General features: G+C 48.0%; 1 protein-coding gene across 2 annotated transcripts in view; it reads left to right on the forward strand.

The window, feature by feature from the left end:
* Positions 1-3,107: 3,107 nt before the first annotated feature.
* The window catches only part of Irag1 (inositol 1,4,5-triphosphate receptor associated 1), a 105,309-nt gene continuing 90,740 nt past the window's right edge, over positions 3,108-17,676 (forward strand). The window contains exon 1 of one of the 2 annotated variants that reach the window (XM_060367030.1): positions 3,108-3,548. The gene's annotated coding sequence lies outside the window, so the exon portion shown is untranslated. The remainder of the gene's footprint in view (positions 3,549-17,676) is intronic. The other variant, XM_060367031.1, reaches the window with a different exon arrangement.

The raw sequence follows: 17,676 nt of genomic DNA on the forward strand, positions 1-17,676 counted from the left end.
CACTCTCGAGAGTTGGAGGAGGCGGTGCCGGAAGACGAATGAATCAGATCTCTACTCTGAGCAATGCTTCATTTTACTATTACTAAATCTAAGCACATGACATATTCCCATGCCCCAAGACTTGAATGCAGAAGCAAGACACGGTGAATGCAATGGTTAGTCTTTAGATCTTTTTGTTTTGTTTTTATTTGGTGTGTGCATGTGATGTGGGCATGTGCATGCCAGAGTGGGCATGAAGAAGTCAGAGGACAGCTTGTTGGAGTCGGTTCTCTCTTTCCACCATGTGCATCCTGGGAATTGAGTTTCAGTGGCCAGGCCTGCCAGTGGGCATCTTTATCTCGTGAGCCAGCTCACTAGCCCCAGTGGTTTTTCTTATTCCGTAACTTAGATTCCTTTCCCACGGAAAATGTTTTACTAGTATTGACATTTGTGCTGGCGTTTGTATGCACACATGCACTTATGAGTGTGAGTCTGCGGGAATGGACGTGTCTTTCTAGGTATGTAAATATACATTTACATGTACTTTTCCTACCATGTGGTACAAGACATTCTTTTAGGTATCTCTCCATGTGCCAATATACATTTTAGAGTAATGGTTCTCAGCCTTTCTAATGCTGTGACCCAAAGTTCCTCATGTTGTGGTGGCCACCCGGCCGTAAAATTATTTTGTTGCCACTTCGTAACTGCAATTCTGATACCGTTATGAATCATAATATAAATACCTGATAGACGGAATATTTGATGTGCAGTCCCCCTGGTGGTCATGACCCACGGGTTGAGAACCACTGCCTTAGGGGCTTTCCCATCAGTGCCTCAAGAGCTCCCTCCTTCTTTGTTATGGCTGCACCCTGTCTTCTTTTATGGCCCCTACGTAGTGGACGTTTATGTCACTCCTAATCCCCTTGCTTTTATAAACAATGCTGCAATGAGTAATCATGCTCATCTGTCATTTCCCCAGTGTAGGAGTTGTTTATAAAATAAATTCCTAGAAGTAGAACTGGGTCAAAGGGCATGATCCCCATAACCTTGACAGTGTTGATGTCTCCTCTATAGAGTTTTTTCCACTTTGCACATTCACCAAGTGATGTTTTATAAAACGCTGGTGATTGAAGTGAGTTTTAAAAAGTCACTTGCTGACCGCTCTGTGAGCCTGGTAAAAGCTTTGGGCCTCTACCAAGAGAAACAGAAATGGAGCACTGGCTCAAAGGCTCACAGAGGCCATCTGTGATCCCGGGGTAAGAACTACGGCAGAGGGGTGGCAGAGGGTGAAGGGAAGCCCTCTGTAGAGGGCACCACCTCAGCTCAGCTCTGAGCCCTGGCACTCAAGGCTGCAGAGCATCTGAAAAGTTCTATTTCTTTGGGCCTTGGTTTCCTTTTCAAAGGAAAGATGCAATAATTCTGTCTGAGAAGACACACGTGAGAGAGACACTTATTTACAGGAAAAGTATCTAATATTGTTAGGAGTACAGTGGGCCTTTACTAAGTGGCTTACATACATTTGGTGTGTGCACACACAAGCACACAGAGCTGTAGGTTCCATTTTTGCTCCTGGTTCCCAGGGGTTCCTGTAATACTCTTTAGATCAGTGGCTCAAGCTTCCTGAGGCTACGACCCTTTAATACAGTTCAGGTTGTGGTGACCCCCAACCACAAGATGGTTTCATTGCTACTTTGTAACTACTCGCTACTGCTATGAATCATAATGTGAATGTCTGAAATGCAGGGCACCTGACACGCCACCCCTGGGGTAGGGCTGTTCAACCCGCAAAGGGCTCGCAGCACAGTTTGAGAACCACTGCTTTAGGGCAACACTCCCCAAAGTTCAAGCGTGTTGGTTTGGATGAGATGCCAGTGTGGTGTTTTAGACTCAGGTCCATGAAATTAGAATTTTTGCAAGTGGGGTTCAGAGATCTGCATCATTCTCTGGCAGAGAATGGCTAGTTGGTAGAGCATGGCTAGTCAGGGAGGTCGATGTTAGGGTTTCCACATGTGGCTTTGCCAGCGGCATGTGTGTCCAAACACAGATGTGGGCACAGAGGAGAAACAGCGACCCAAAGCAGCCTTCCCTGACACCATCTACTTTCTACAAAGAGCTACTAGTAAGGCTGACAGGCAGATTTGCTACCCAGCAGGAATCTTACCCAGAAGGAGAGACAGGCCAGGATGGTGTGCTGGAAGTCAGCCTGGCACAGAGCCCTAGTGGGTCCAGATCAGTTTGATAACACCTGCTGCAGCTCTGGTGACTGGCCGGTGGCTAGGGCTGGAGGTGGGGCCCATGTCCATCCTGACAGAAGAAGATGTGAGTCCAGGGGCCTTTGAGCACCAATCCTACGTGCTCACTCAGGACTAAAAAGTGATGGCCAGGATGGCACTCTCAAGTTTAGGAATTAAAAATGCCCAGTTACATTTGAACTTCAAACGAACAATATACAGTCTTGTGATACAGACATTTCTCATGTAGTATTTGGGGCAGCCTTATATGGAAATAATTATATTTCATTTGAGATTTTCATTTGAGTATCCTGTGGTTATCTGGCCACCACTCGCAAGGGCTTCTCTGTCATTGTCTCTAACAGCAGAAGGGGCTGTGGGGCCCCCATGTGGTTGTGTTAGGGTTGCCATTCTGTGGCAACCATCCTTGGGCATTGTGTCTGAGGAAGGGGAGGAACCAGCATGGGCAGGAGAGAGGCAGCCTTCTCCACCTGAGTTGAGGTGACAGGGGGACGGAGAGGGAGGGGACTGGGGGTGGGCAGGGCTAGGAAACTCATCCATGCTGATCTAGTACCTATAAGACCCTGGACCACAGTGTCCCAATCTTTCACTATTGTCCCACTTCAGAGATGAATAGACTGAGGTTTGCCACTTTAAGGCTACAGGACTGGTAAGTAGAGGAGCTGAGACTGATTCCTGGGGCTGCTGCCAGGCATGGAATTAGTTAATCCCCTTCACCAGGCCCTTCCTCTCTCTGGCAATCCCAAGGGTTTAAGATGGGAGCAGCCTCCGCCCCCAAATCCCTGGGACAGGAAATATTCCCAGCTTCTCCTGGCACTGAGCCAGAGTCTTATCTAGGCTCACTTGCTTGCTGAACACTCAGGGGTGGGAGGCTGGTCTGCAGATGTCCCCTTTGTCCCCCTCTGGCAAGGACAGAGTCTGGCATCTGCCATTGGTGCCCCTTCAGGAGCCCAGGGTGAGAGGCTACCACTCAGGCTTAGCACTCCTTGAGCCCTGAGGCTGGCTGGGAGGCATCTCTTGCCAGTTTCCAGAGTCCCTGGTGGAACTCTGGTTCCTGATCCCAGACCCTCATCCAGCCCCTCTCTGAGGAGGAGGAGGAGGAGGCAGCCGGGACTCTGCAGCCAGAGCTTTTCAGCTTGGAGCTCTGGAGACAGATGTAACATTGACCTTAAATGGTAAAAGCTCCCCAGAGTGAAGAGAGGCTGGCCAGGGAGGAAAGGGGAATAACTCAGTTTTAGGTAAGTCATCGCTATTGCCTAGAATAACCTGCCTCTTCAAGCCAGAGGGAAGCGGAGTGGCGCCTTCTCCTCCTTAAAGGTACAGGGTGCTGGGATGGGGGCACTTAACTTTAAGTTGCAGGGGAGGTAGCCTGGTTGGGTGGCAGTTTAGCCGAGTGTTTTTATTGTTTCTGTCTTAGGTTTTAAATAAGAAATGAAACTCTCGATCCTCACTAAATCCTGCCCCTCCTGCTTGCTGCTGGAAAGCATGCACAGGTTGGGGTGAAGATGTGACCTCTCACTGAGACCCTTACCCGTGGCTTTCCTGTTGGATCATTTATGGCAGTAGAGTAATGCCGGAGATGTGCAAGACAGGCAGGGTGGGCTTTCTTCTCCGGGGCTTTCCATGTCTTGCCTTCGTTCCCCCTCACGTCTGTGTATTCTTGACTCTTCCCAGTTCTGTTTGACTTTCCTGACCTATGCTGTTTTCACCCCTCTTTTGGTACCTGTCCCTCAGCCCACCATATCTTGTGCCCTTTCACAGCTCTGTGTGTTTGTGTGTGTTTAGTGCCCATGTCCAGCCTGTACCCCTCCAGAGATCACTGGAAGCTATTCCTAGAGTGGCACTCAGGCAGGCTTTCTCCAGGGAAGGTAGCGAGCAGACCAGGGCTTAGGAGAGGCCCAGCAGCCAGGCTCCCTGCTGCGCAGTAAACAGTTGTAAAAGCTGGAGAGCCTGCACTGTCTGTTTAAACAGCCCAGCTGGCCGCCCGGGGAGCCCTGCCGAGCCTCCTGCCTTCACAAGTGACAGCTGCCGCTCTCTAACACCCTTCAGGCAGCCCTGGGGTGGCAGAGAAGGTGAGGCAGCCCCAAACTTGGCTGAGCTTTATCTTGCATGGAGGAGAAGAGCAGGGCTCTCCTGCCAGGGCTGCTGGGCTGGAGCACAGAGAGGCAGGCCCTGGGAGGAAGGGTCTCTTCCCCAGCAAGAGGTGGCACGTGCAGTTACTTTCTCCTCCCTTCAGTGACTTGCCGAAGTCACACAAGAAGCGCCAGGGCTAGGAGCAGGTCTGCTGGGGTCCCCACCTGACAATGGGAGCGCCTCCAATAGAGGCCTCTGATAAGGCGATGAAACAGCTGTCACTGTTAGGTTTGATTCGTAATGCAGTGGCACACGTGTGTGCGTGCTGGAGGTGGCTTCTTGCATTCAAGCCTATGTTTCCTCCACAAACGTGGTGGTGAGGCATTTCATGTACCCCTTATGACCCTCTGGGAAGAAAAACTGTGCTAATTGCCACAACAGAAACAGGTGTTGCTCATAAACATATTTTCTGAGCTCAGAGAAGTCAAACGGCAGCTGATTTGACCCGTGTCTGTCTCTAGAGGTTCTGCTCTTGACACCCCACCCCCCATCTCCTATGCCCCATTTTCCTCCGCTGGATCCTATTTCTGAGAGGATGGTGGGGAGGAGCACAAGCCCTCCTGCTTCATCTGGGACTGTCACATGAAGTGTCACATGACCCTGAGGCTTTAGCTGTCCCTTGGCTGTGCAGGTGGGCATTTGGGCTGGAAGGTGTTTAGTGCCACAGAGTTAGTTACCCAGTATCTTAGGTAGGTTGAGTATGGGCTAAGTGATTCCCAGTCCTCATAGGCCCAGAGGCTCTTAGTTTGGGGGTAAAGCATTCTGGGAGGAATGTGGGAGGAAACTCGATTGTTTACGTGACAAATGGGCTCCAGCCATAGGGAGACTAAAGGCTGTGAAACGGGAGTCCACATTGTGTGTCCCACACCCCGAATGATGGTGGGATCAGTCATTCTTGAATGAATGAACAGATGCAGCACTTCTAACTGTCCTGGTTAAACAGGACTCAGGTTTACTGAGCACATGCTTCAGCTGGTCAGATTCTTGCTGTCTGTCTTGAAGAATACTGCATTCTGAGGCTCTGGCTATCTGCCCCTCCTTGCTTTTCAGTTGAGCAACCCCTCCCCCCACCACACACACAGGGCCACCGGGCAACTCCACAGCCCTCTGCAATGTGGTTGGACAGTCTTCAATGCCCAGGGTCCAGGTGGAGAGATGCACTACCTCTGCATCTTGGGGAGCTGTCTGAGTCATCTCCGCAGGGAGATGGAGAACTGAGTTCTGTAAGTGCAAGGGAAAACAGGAGAAGAGTATTAAAGCGTATTTTAAAATATTAACTGAGTCGCTTGCTACTGTGTGCTCAGACTAGTCCTGGTGTTCTTGAAGTGAGTACTCGTGTTACAACTCAGGATGTTGTAGCTTAGAGGCACATGGCTGCTGCTGGTGGCGAGGGGCTGGTTATCTCTAAGACTGGCAGCTTCTGCAGTCAACCCTGCCTGTGGTCATCACTCCGGTCCCAGGGGTAGTCACTGAGGGCTGCTATCCTAACAGGGAAAATCAAGAAGAGAGGAAAAAGGCCCACCACAACAGCCCCGTAGATTTTGGGCTTCTGGTGCTAGCCCAGGTCCATCTCACATGATGGACCTTTGGAGCCGAAACCTGAGCAGAGGTGGCTCCTGCCTGTGACCTTGGGCAAACCTTGCCTTCCCCACCAGGGGCTTCTCTAGGGGAGATAGAAAGCAAATGACAGTCAGACAGAAAAGCTTCCCCAGACAATGACAGATGCTAAGACTGGGCGTAGGCACAAGATTGGACCCTTTAACATTCCGTCATGGATTAGGCAGGGTTCACCGGGCCCCACTCTTTTCTGAGGAGCTGTTGGACATTAATGGTAGTACACCGTGCCATTTTTTTAAATTGGCGTAGCCATTAAGTTGCCTATACTCTAGAAAGTAACCCCCTACCCATGCTTACACAGACAACCTTAGTTAACTCAGTGTGTCAAAAAACAAACAAACAAACAAAAAAAAAAACAAACAAAAAGACACAGAAAAGGAGGACTAATGGAGAAGAAAGGGAGGGAACAGGAATGAGAGGGAGATAAGAGAGAGAATTGAGGGTGAGTATGATCACAATGCATTGTGTCTGTGTGTGAAATTGTCAAAACAATGTTAAACTCAACCAAATGTCTTTTCTGTGAAAACACCATTAAATAATATAATTAGAGGTATTACTACAAAAGGAACTGGTTTTAATCAGCACTGGTTAGTTTTTATTGTTTTCCTTCATTTATAACTTTTATTTAGCTTTTTTCTGATGGTAAAAGTAGTCTTTGCTTCTGCTAAATTTTCTTGGGAAACACAGAAATAGGTATAAAAAAAGAAATAAAGAATAATTATAAAGAGAAGAACCACTTCAGAACCTCATCATTCGGAGATAAGTATTGCTAATATTAGGGAAGATTTCTTGTTTACACTTTTATCATCTAAATACTGACCAGGCCAGACTCTACATAGCTTCGGAGATCACGTGAGATTGGGCACGCTTTGGGAGATACATCTATAAACTCCTCCATTTTCCTTCTTTTGAGACAAGGTCTTAGGTAGTCCATGCTGGCCTCAAATTCAACAAGTGGCTGAAGATGGCCTTGAACTTTTGATCGTATGCCTCAGTACCCACCTCTAGGTATATGTGCTGCAGCTTATCACACTTAGGGCTTCATGTTTTCTGGGTGTCATAGTCACTTTTTTTTTTTTTTTTTTTTTTCAATGCAGTTTATTCAGGAACATTGAACAATCCTCGGACCCCGGGGAAAGCCAGCCCACAGCTTAAATAGCCTCTGGGTAGCCAACCCAGGCGTGCCACGGGGGCAATGCAGATAGGTCCACATACATGGAAGCAAGCCAGATCCTCGGCCTTAGCCAAATGTGGAGTTGTTCGTGACAGAGAGCACTCACCATCGGGAAGGTGGAAGGCAGAAACCAGCTCCATCTTTAAGGCATAGCATTCCGCAGCTCTCTACAGTTCCCCCTTTTTGTTTTAGACGCATCAGGCAAGAGTAGAGGTCTGATCTCTGATATTAGAAATAAATTGGGACTTTGTACAGATGTTCATTTAGGTGTCATCCACCCAAAGAGCATCAGACCGTCCGATACCTTTTTCTCAGAGGCGGGACCTGGGGCATCAACCCGCATGCAATCAGACATGCTCTTATACCATAAAAAGCTAAAATGATACGCTCAGGATGCGAGGCTAAGCACTGCACTCAGGGTCATAGTCACTTTTGTCAGCTTTGCACAAACCTAAGAAGGCCTGGGAGGAAGATACCTCAACTGAGAAAATGCCTCTATCAGATCGGCCTGTGGCCATGTCTATGGGGGCATTTTCTTAATTGACAGTTGATGAGGAAAGACCCAGGGTGGGCAGTTCTATCCCTGGGCGAGTGTGCTTGGCTTGTAAGAAGGGCAGCTGAGCGAGCCACAGAAGGCGTTGGTAAGAGACTTTTTTCCTGTGGTTTCTGTGTCAAGTTCTTGACGTGGCTTCTCTTTCCCCAACTTGCTTTTGTTCATGATTTTATCTCAGCAACAGAAAGCAAACTAGAGCACTAGGCAAGCAGCCTACAAACTGAGCTTTATCCCAGCCTGGTAGATTGTGTGTGTGTGTGTGTGTGTGTGTGTGTGTGTGTGTGTGTGAATGTATATATGACCTTGAATGGCTTTGTAATTTGTTTTTTTAACTGCACATTCCACTGTGATATTTTCTCTACATTGCTAACGATTCTTCAAGCACAATGGCTTTGCAGAGTTATGTTAGCTGTGGAAGTTTAATCAGCCTTCCTGTTAGTGGTGTCTGCAGTGTGGGTTTCCCTTAGAGGATTATCTGAGGGACACACAGGACGTGATGGCTTTTCCACATGTTTGTAGCATTTGGGCACTCAGTTCTTAGAGGTAGATAAGTGCTGGATGGTCTGAAGTGTAGGCTGTTCTGCAAGATGTCAGCAGGGCACTGGCCAGCCGTATACACGGACAATCCCATGGTCAGGACACTATTTCAAGGCCCTCTCGGCCTTTTGTACCAAGGAAGGATTTTGTATTTGAAGTCCAGGGTCTGGGAATGAGAATCGCTAAAACCAGGCCAACCCTGGGAACCCTCGTGTGCCTTTAACAGCTTTCTGGCACTCCCTTGTCTCTTCTTGGTAAAGCGAGAGCAGGTCTTGGTGTAGAACCTTCGGTAAGCAGTAGCTGGCATGTAACAACTGTTCTCGTTGCGTTTATGGCTCTCTGTCTGTTAGCTGGTACTGACGTTTATCACTTCAGATAGGATGTAGGGTTTCCCTCTTAAATAAATGTAGGAGTGGTTGCTGGCACACACTGAACGCCTGTTGTGTGCTGGGTGATGGTCGGAGCTTCACAACAGTGGCTCACGAAGCTCTCGTGGCAACCCTTCCAGGCAGCTGCCATCAAGGTCTTCAGGATACAGAGAGGGGAGGGGAGGCAAGGAACTTGCCCAACAACACAAAGTTAGCAAAGTGATAGAGCCCAGATTTCTACCCTGGTTCATTGCTCATAAATGAAATAATATTAATCTATTTAGATGTGTAGGCCTGGCAAAAATGATCAGGGTTGTGTGAAAAGTCCCAATTAGCCAGTAGCTGCAGATCAGCAGGTGACAGTGCAGGTGGCACTGGGGGAGCTGAACCCCTGAGGGATGAGCATGCACGCTGCTCACAGCCTGCTGTGGGGATGGGATGCAGCTCCCAATGTGCAGGCCACGGCCAGTTCTGCTGACACACTAAAACAGTAGGTGTTTTCAGAGGCTCCACAGAGGTAGTCAAAAGGAGCAAGTGACTGGAGATCAAATCCCAGTACCACAAGTTGCCTTGTGCCCTTGGACAGAAGGCCTAACCTTTCTCTGTCTCTCCCCACCCCCAGCCTAGAGGTACATCAGCAGGGCTGCTCAAAGGTCACTATGAGGAGGAAACGGATATTCACCTAAACCACGGCACATGTAAAGCCTTCTTTAAGTCATCACAATTAGGGCCCCGAAAGGGCTCAGAGAGGTAAAGTGCTTGCTGTAAAAGTGTGAAGACTTGAGCTTAGACTCCCCCCAAACTAGGGTATAGTCCACCATGGTGGGAAACACGGCCTCAGGAGCAGCTTGGGGCTGTGGCAGCCGGAAGACAAGCTGCTCGCTCACATCTGGGCAGATCAGGAAGCAGAGAAAGGGGGATTCTGGGGTTCAGCTGGCTTTTTCCTTTCTCCCTTATACTCAGTCCAGGACCCAACCCATAGGGTGCTGCTGCCTACATCTGGAGTGGCTGTTCTCTCTGGAAATGCCCTCACAGTCAGGCCCTTAACCCAATCAGGTTGACAACCAAGAGCAACTAACATAGAGATAGACATTATGGTGACCTGTGACCATTGACAGTGACCTGTCAACATATGGATGCATGGTGCCAACATTGGGAAATATTTAGGAAATATTAAGCAGTTTACTTGTCTCTATTTTTTAAAAATAAAAATAGAAAACAGTTTCCAATTTTTTTTCTATGTTCTGTTGGGATATCTTGCCTTTCTTTCTTTCTTTCTTCCTTCCTTCCTTCCTTCCTTCCTTCCTTCCTTCCTTCCTTCCTTTCTTTCTTTCTTTCTTTCTTTCTTTCTTTCTTTCTTTCTTTCTTTCTTTCTTTCTTTCTTTCAATAATATCTTGCTTTGTAGACCAGGCTGGCCTTGAATTCATGATCCTCTTGCCTAATCGCCCAAATGGTGGTGTTACCTGGCATGTCTTGTATTCCATGGGTGGACCAACTGTACAATGAGGGCCCCTGCTCTAGGGCACAGGCCCAGCCTGATCAGGTGCCAGTGATTCCTGGTTTCCAAGTTTTCAGAAGAAAGATCTTGAGTATCTCAGCATGAGATTAGCAGGCACAGTCAGTGGTCAGAGTCATGGAACAGAGATGTGGTTACAGAGAGTCATCGCTTACTTATGTCAGTGGTTCTTTTGTTGTTTTTGTTTGTTTCTTGAGACAAGGTCTCTCTGTATAGCCCCTGGCTGTCCTGGAACTCACTCTGTAGCCCAGGCTGCCCTTGAACTCACTGAGGTCTGCCTACCTCTGCCTCCGCCACCACACCCAGGTATATCAGTGGTTCTTAACCTGGGGTCCCAACTCTGTGGGGGTTGAATGCCTCTTTCACAGGGGTCAGATATCAGATATTTTGTACAGCTGATATTTACATTGTAATTTATAACGCTAGCAAATTTACCATTATGAAGTAGCAACAAAAACAAATTTATGTTTGGGGGTCACCACATGAGGAACTGTATTCAAGGGTTTCAGCATTAGGAAACTTGAGGAGCGCTATTCTATATGCAGGCTTTCACTGTTCTACGTGCAGGCTTTCACTGTTCTACGTGCAGGCTTTCCTCAAGAAGGGGAAACTGCTGAAATCAAAAGTGTCTTCAAAAGAGGTTTTCGCTTGTTAATCTAGGGTGGCCCTTCTGCCCCACCTGCTAGGCTTCCTGAGCCCCCCGTGCACACACAGAGAATGACATCCACCCCACATGGGAATTTCACCTCAATTCCATTGGAGGTCAGCCTTATTTCCTTGCTCTTCTCCCTGTAGAGCCAGAATATACAAGACAGCACGGCATTCTAGGACTTTCCCTGACTCGGGAGCAGGACTATTTCTTAGTTCTCCTGGGCCCAGCAGAGGAATGAGAGGTGTTGGGCCTCAAGGAGTTCATGTTGTAGACCTGGAAATGCTAGTCTCTCTATCAGCATTCCTACAGTTTGGAAGGCACCAAAGTCATCTGTGCATACAAAGCACCTTTCCAGAGTTCAGAGAGGAAGAATCCACTTGCTGAAGTCTACAGAGATGTGTTTTATTTGATGACAACTAGAATCACAATAGCTTGTTATCATTGCTAGAACAGCTAACAGTCATTCAATGTCGGCTAAACACTGTATGCATTACCTATATTATTTCATATTCTTGCTGCTCTGTGAGGTAGTTAGTAATGCTGCGTCCATTTTAAGAAAATCGATACAAGTAAATGACCTGTGATCAAAAAAAAGAAAGAAAAGAAAACTGAGACAGGATCACACAGGTGGAAAGTATCAGTGCCATATTGCCTTGATTGCCGAGTGCATACAGCACATTGAGAGATAGAAATTTTAATCTCGGCAGTTGGGAAGCAGAGGCAGGTAGATCTCTATGAATTTGAGGACAGACTGGGCTACATAGTGATTGCCAAGCCAACCAGGGTTACAGAGGAAGATCCTGTTAGAGAGAGTACAATAAATAGCGAGAGCTCGGGGTGGGGAGTGGAATTCGGGGTGGGGAGTGGAATTCACACTCGGGGTTGACCAGGCCAGGAGGGAAGTATAGGCTGAGTAGGTAAGATGTCAAAAAGGTTAGCCCATGGGGCTGGAGGGATGGCTCAGAGGTTAAGAACACTTGCTGCTCTTGGAAAAGACCTGGGACCCATCACCCTAATGGCAGCTCACAACCGTTTGAAACGGTGGTTCCGGAGGACCCAGCACCTCTTCTGGCGTTCGTGGGCACTGCATACACACGGTGCACCTGCCTGCATGCACGCCGGCAGAACACCCATTCCCAGAATGAGAAACAGTGAAAAAAGGTTAGCGCACTGTGGCTTTCTAGAGAGGCACTGAAAACAAGTGTTACTGCGGCAGGTTCTCCCTGGGCCCACGGCAGGTGGGGAATGAGTGGATGAGTGAGCCTACCCAGGTCACTCAGTTATTCGGTACCCACCGCTCATGCCATGTCCTGAGAAGAAATGAAGCTAACGGAGAAGGGGTGATCCCTGCTGCTAAGCCTGCTCAGGCTGTGCCTGTGAGCTAGCTGTTGCTCCCTTCTCTAAAGGCCTGGTTCCTCACTTGTAAACTGTTTATTCGGCAAGGCTTAGGGATCTACCCAACAGTTGCATGATTTGGGGCCATCCCAGGGCAATAATTGTGACAGACACTGTGTGGGTGACAGGGAGGGGCCTTGCAGGTGTGTCTGAGAGCCAGCTGTTACCGTTCACTCTCTGAAAGGCCCTGCAGTGCCCCTGGTGACAGCTGGGCTGGCATCAGACAGTGCTTAAAGAAACATTTACGGTTGGAGGGCTGCCTATTTCCCGTCGTTTTGTTAACAAGGTGCTTGATTAACGCTTCAGTTTAGACATTCACCGCTCGCACCGGGGCCGACGGTCCTGCTTCCATCCTTAGCAGAGCTGCGCTAGCCTGGCTTCCTCTCCTCACGCTCTAGCTCCAGCTGTTCCTGCATCTCTGGCTTTGGGAGCACGAGAGTGCTCACAGATCCCGGAGTTAAGTTCCTGGGAAGGGATGGATATTGCAGACATCAGAAATGGGGGGGGGGAGGCATTCCAGCAGACTTTGGGAACACCTTCAAAGTTCCCAAAGTGAAGAAGAATTGGTAAACCCAGGGAGACCCAGGAGACTAAGCTTGTAGCCAACATATGCCCACACACCTTGCTCTGTTTTCCATATCCTCCTGGGGACCATAGGATCTGCACCTGACTAACTTTTCATGAGTTCTCCAGAGTTCAGTTTTAGGCACGCATTAAGGCAGCACAGCCAAGCTTGATGCCGCCTGCCTTGGGCCTAGACTCTCATTACCCCAGGCACTTTTGTCTTCATGGCTCTCTTCTTCCTACAGAAAATAATTTACAGGCTAGGAATGCAGCCCAGCTGGTTGGCTATCTGCTCAGCATGCACGAAGCCCTATGTTCCATCCCATAAAACTGGGAGTGATGGCCCACATCTGGAATCCCGGCGCTCAAGAGGTAGAGGGAAGAGGATCAGGAGTCTAAGGTCACCCTCGGCTAAAGAGAGTACAAAATAAACCCAATCTTGAAGTGTTATTTTCTAGGCTGCTGGGAAGGTAAACATATCTACTGAAACACATTCCTTGACCGAAAAGTCCATTTTTTTTCCCTTCTGTTTTTGGAATTGAAGCACTTTCTTTGCCCTAGCCCCTCTGTATCTGATGAAGAAGTTAGTCCTGCCCATGTTACCTGGTTGTCTTGAATACATCTGGAGGCTGTGGTGCCACTATCACCTAGAACTGGGGACAGCTACTTCATGCTCTGAACCTTCACCAGGCCCTGGCGACAGTCCTCGAATCTGTCCCCTGGCATGCCAAGAACTCCTGGATTCCAGGAAACACACTGTTTCCCTCAATCCTTAGCGAGGGGTTTCATGACAGGAAGTCCAGTATGGACTCTTGGGAGAAGGCTCGGTCAGTAAAGTGCTTGCTGTGTAAGCCTGAGGGTCTAAGTTCAATCCTCAGAGCCTACACAAAGCTAGGTGTAGTGTTGAATGCTAGCAATGCCAGCTCCAGTAGGAGGAGAGACAGGTAAATCCTTTGGTCTGTCAGTGGATAGGCAACTGAGGCCTACTTGGTGAGCTCCAACAAGAAACGCTGTCCCAGACAAATAAACGCAAGGTAGATGAATGGCTCCTGACCTCTGGACTCTACATACATGTGCACACATGTGCATACACACAGTCCAATATGGAAGACATATTTAGAATTCAAAAGCCATGTATGTAAATGTCAACACTCCTGGATGACCCCAGCACCTTCCCCCTCTATGCCATCCCCAGTGGACAAGTGAGACAGAGGGCTGTTAGTTGTCTCCCGAACTACTGCTCCTGATTTTCGTATGAAGCACCAATACAGGAAGCCAGCTGTCAGCTCAGGGGTGACACAGATCTAGTCACAACCCTGAGTGACCACTCCTGCAGCCACCCTCCTCTCCCGCCCCAGATACCTTCTAATCCAAAACGCTTTAGAACACCCCAGACTTGTGTTTTACAGGGGACACTTGGCCTAGAAAAAAAAATGGCTTGACTAAATAAGGCTGGAAGACACTATGTCCTGCCATACCATTCTGGAGATTTATGTTGGGCTTTTGTACCCTAAGTGCTCGGAGATGTCCTGCAGGGCCGAAGCCAACATCCCCAGAAGGAGTGGCATGTGAGCGCTTGCATTTTAGAGCTCTTATCACCACTTACACATGCTCTGGGAACAGCTATTCTGGTGTTTGTGCATGAATGATGTGGGGGTAGAGCTCCAAGAACCTACAGGATTCTCAGTTCTTGTAGGACCACCAAGGAAGGCCAGATCATCCCACAAAGCTCCTACTTGGAAGGCAGGTGGTGGGTGAGAATAGGGGAAATAAGGGCCCCGAGTATTCTTATCCCCCGTAGGCTCCTATTCCCTCGACTTTGAAAGCATCATGGTACCTCATGGAACCTCAGCTTCCTTATTTGAAATGCCATCTACTCACAGGATGCTCGAGTTTCTCAGGCTTTTGGTTTGTGAACAGGGAAGGTTGGCACTCTGTCCTGTCATCTCTTGCTTGTCTTTTGTTGTTGTGTTATTGTCTGGTTCCATGTAGATGTGGACTACTAGGCTGGCAGCCTCTGGTGCCCAAGCCAGCATGGCTCTATCAAATTGGTTTAGAGGTGTCTAGGATTCTTTAGACTAAGAGCTGATTTCTCTCCAAGAAGGAATAGGTATTCCTGGGACCAACAAAAGCCAGGGAGGAAATCTGTAGAGCTTTGGCTGAGCTGTGGGTTGTGTTAGAATCACCTTGGTAGAAGAACAAGAAGAGACCACCCAGCTAGGATTCTAGAAAGCAGGGGAGCACCCAGGAAAGGTATACATTATTTCCCAGGGAATGGGTAGAATCTGCTCCAGGAGAAAGAGCAGATTAGAAATGAGTGGCGTAAGCCTGTAACCTTAGCTATTGGAGAGACTGAGGCAGGAGGATTGTGAATCCAGGGACATCCTGGGCAACTTAGTGAGATCCTGACTTAAAATTAAAGTGTTGAAAAAATGCCAGGGGATATAGTTTAGTGACAGAGAGCTTGCCTAGCATGTCCAGGGCTACTGATCCCATCTTCAGTATGGCAAAATAAAATTTAAAAAAATTATATGAGGTACCAGCTGACAGAGTGGTCACAGAAGCATGGCTAGGCTATCACCCAGCAAGGGCCATATCTGAACAATAGCATTCTGAGAACCAATTCTGGAAAGGCAGTTACTTCAAAATGAGCTTGGACAGAGAGACAGATGGACAGGGGGCCCTGTGGTGGCATGAAAAGGACACTGAGTTAGAGTATCGGTCTTGCCAGGACCTTCATGGACATGTCGCCTTGCCATTAAACAAGGAGAGGGAAATCATGATGAAATCCCACTAGAGAGCCTTGGCATTTCGTCTCATGACTTCATCTCATGATATCATCTAAGCAGAGACTACTTGTGTTGGTGATGATCAGAGATAGTGAAATTAAGTCACACGGCTTGGAAGTTCCACAATTAGGCATTTGCATAAAACAACTGAAAATAAGTGTTCCAACAAAAGTGGGTATAGTAATATTTACAGCAGTGCCATCTCCAACAGCTAAATGGCAGGAATAACCCCATCTATGAACTGATAAATGGATAAAATGTGGTATGTCTATACAATGGAACATTAGTCACCTATACAAAGAAACAAGGTTCTGATAAATGCTGTAACACACGAGCCTCAAAACATTGGCTAAGTAAAAGAAGCCAGACACAAAATTACCTGTTGTATGTTTCCATAATAGATAAATCTGGATATGGAGAAAGCAAACTAGAGCTATCTCCCCTCTCCCCGAATATGTCTCTTAGAGAAGTTCAGCCCTGTGGGACTGATTTTACTCTCCAACCTTCATTCTTAAGAATTAAGTGAAACTCTGTGTTTCATTTGTTGTCATCATTATTATTGTTATTATCATTTTATTAAAAGAGAGTCTCATGGAGCCCAGGCTCTCCTCAGACTCCCTGTTACCCAAGGCTGAACTCCTGATCCTCTTGTCTGTACCTCTGCTACAAGCTTCTTAGTGGGCTGTTTCTGCTCTCCTAAGCCATGTGCCAGGTTAAAGGTCTCCAACTCAGTAACAGCAAAGGGAAGGCACAACTTGAGAATTATCTGTTTGGGAGGCAGCTTGGGAAATGTGGGGCTGAGAGAAACCAGGTAGGAGCGGAAAGAACCAGGGGAGGGGAGCCCAGGGTGGCCCAGATGGCAGTTAGGGTCTGACAAAGGCATGCTGGGAAAACAGGGATGTTTTAGAAATAGCAACATCATTCTGGAGGGACTGGCCTGGCTTGGGAAGGAAGGCAATTTTAGATGCTCTAAGGACTATTTTTGGAAAGAGTCACATTCACTTACTGTTGCTTTAAATGGTGGACATTTAGGGAGCCCTGCAGGAGCTCATGGGCTGCTCCCCATCCTGCATTGATGCAGCATGCTTGGAATCTGCAGGCCTTGCCAAAGCCCTCCATCCCAGGATTGCTTCCTGTTTCTCTATGGTACCCAGAGCTGGAAGCACCCAAAACCAACTCCTCCAGTCTTCCATCTTGGGAGATGACAGGGTCGTTTCAGGCACACTGGGCAGCCTGGACTTTGGCTGACTCTAGAGTTTGGGAAAAAAGAGATCAGAACAAAACATCCAGAAACTTCACTGGCCTTCTCGCCTTTGCTGCGTTGTCAGGAAGCCAACACTGTGTGCAGATCACAGCTACTTTTCCTGCTGAGTTAAAAAATTTTTCTCAGGCATCCATCATCAGCAGGAGTGCCTAAAGCAAAGGGGATATGCTCACTGTGGCGGTCACGCTGGTGTGGCGGTCATACTGGGAGGGGTGAACAGAGAGGCAGCCGGAGCACCTCTGGGGCATTCTCAGCGGAAATCCCAGAAGAACGGCCTTGTGAGCTTGGAATTGCTCGCAGTCCTGTTTTTCTAGTCTCTCCCTGCTGATGAGATGAAACAGGTCTGAAGATGTCTGCTGTGGAGTAAATCCTGTCTCTGTTTGTTCATAGAGACTTCAGGATGAGAATTCTGTCACACAGTCCCCGTTAGTGCTATGTTCAGAAAGCTCACCTTTGCTGGCAGAGTTCCAGGCGTATGTATGCCATGGAAAATGGTATATACCCTGCTCTCCCAAAAAGTCCTACTTTGAACCGTGTGTGTGCGTGCATTTGTGTGTGTGTGTGTGAGAGAGAATGCACCTGTGATCTCTTGTCTAGACTCTGGCATCCCAGATTGCACTAGCCCTGCTTGCACTTGCCCGTCTGCAGTAGCTTTGATACGTCCTGGCCTCTTTTCTCTTCTCTTCTTTCAGGCTTTTCCTTGTCTTCCCATTCACATCTTCTAACACGACCCTCTCAGAGAAGCAAACTTCATCTCTCCCATCATCTGTTTTTCTTGCATTATGTACATTTAAGAGCTTAGGTTCCATCATCTCACCATCTTCTTTCTTTTCTGTTTTGGTTCAGTTCTGAAGTGTTGGCCAGTGAACTCAGGACCTTGCA

The sequence above is a fragment of the Meriones unguiculatus genome, chromosome 14 (assembly GCF_030254825.1).
Source record: "Meriones unguiculatus strain TT.TT164.6M chromosome 14, Bangor_MerUng_6.1, whole genome shotgun sequence".
Classification (NCBI taxonomy): domain Eukaryota; kingdom Metazoa; phylum Chordata; class Mammalia; order Rodentia; family Muridae; genus Meriones; species Meriones unguiculatus.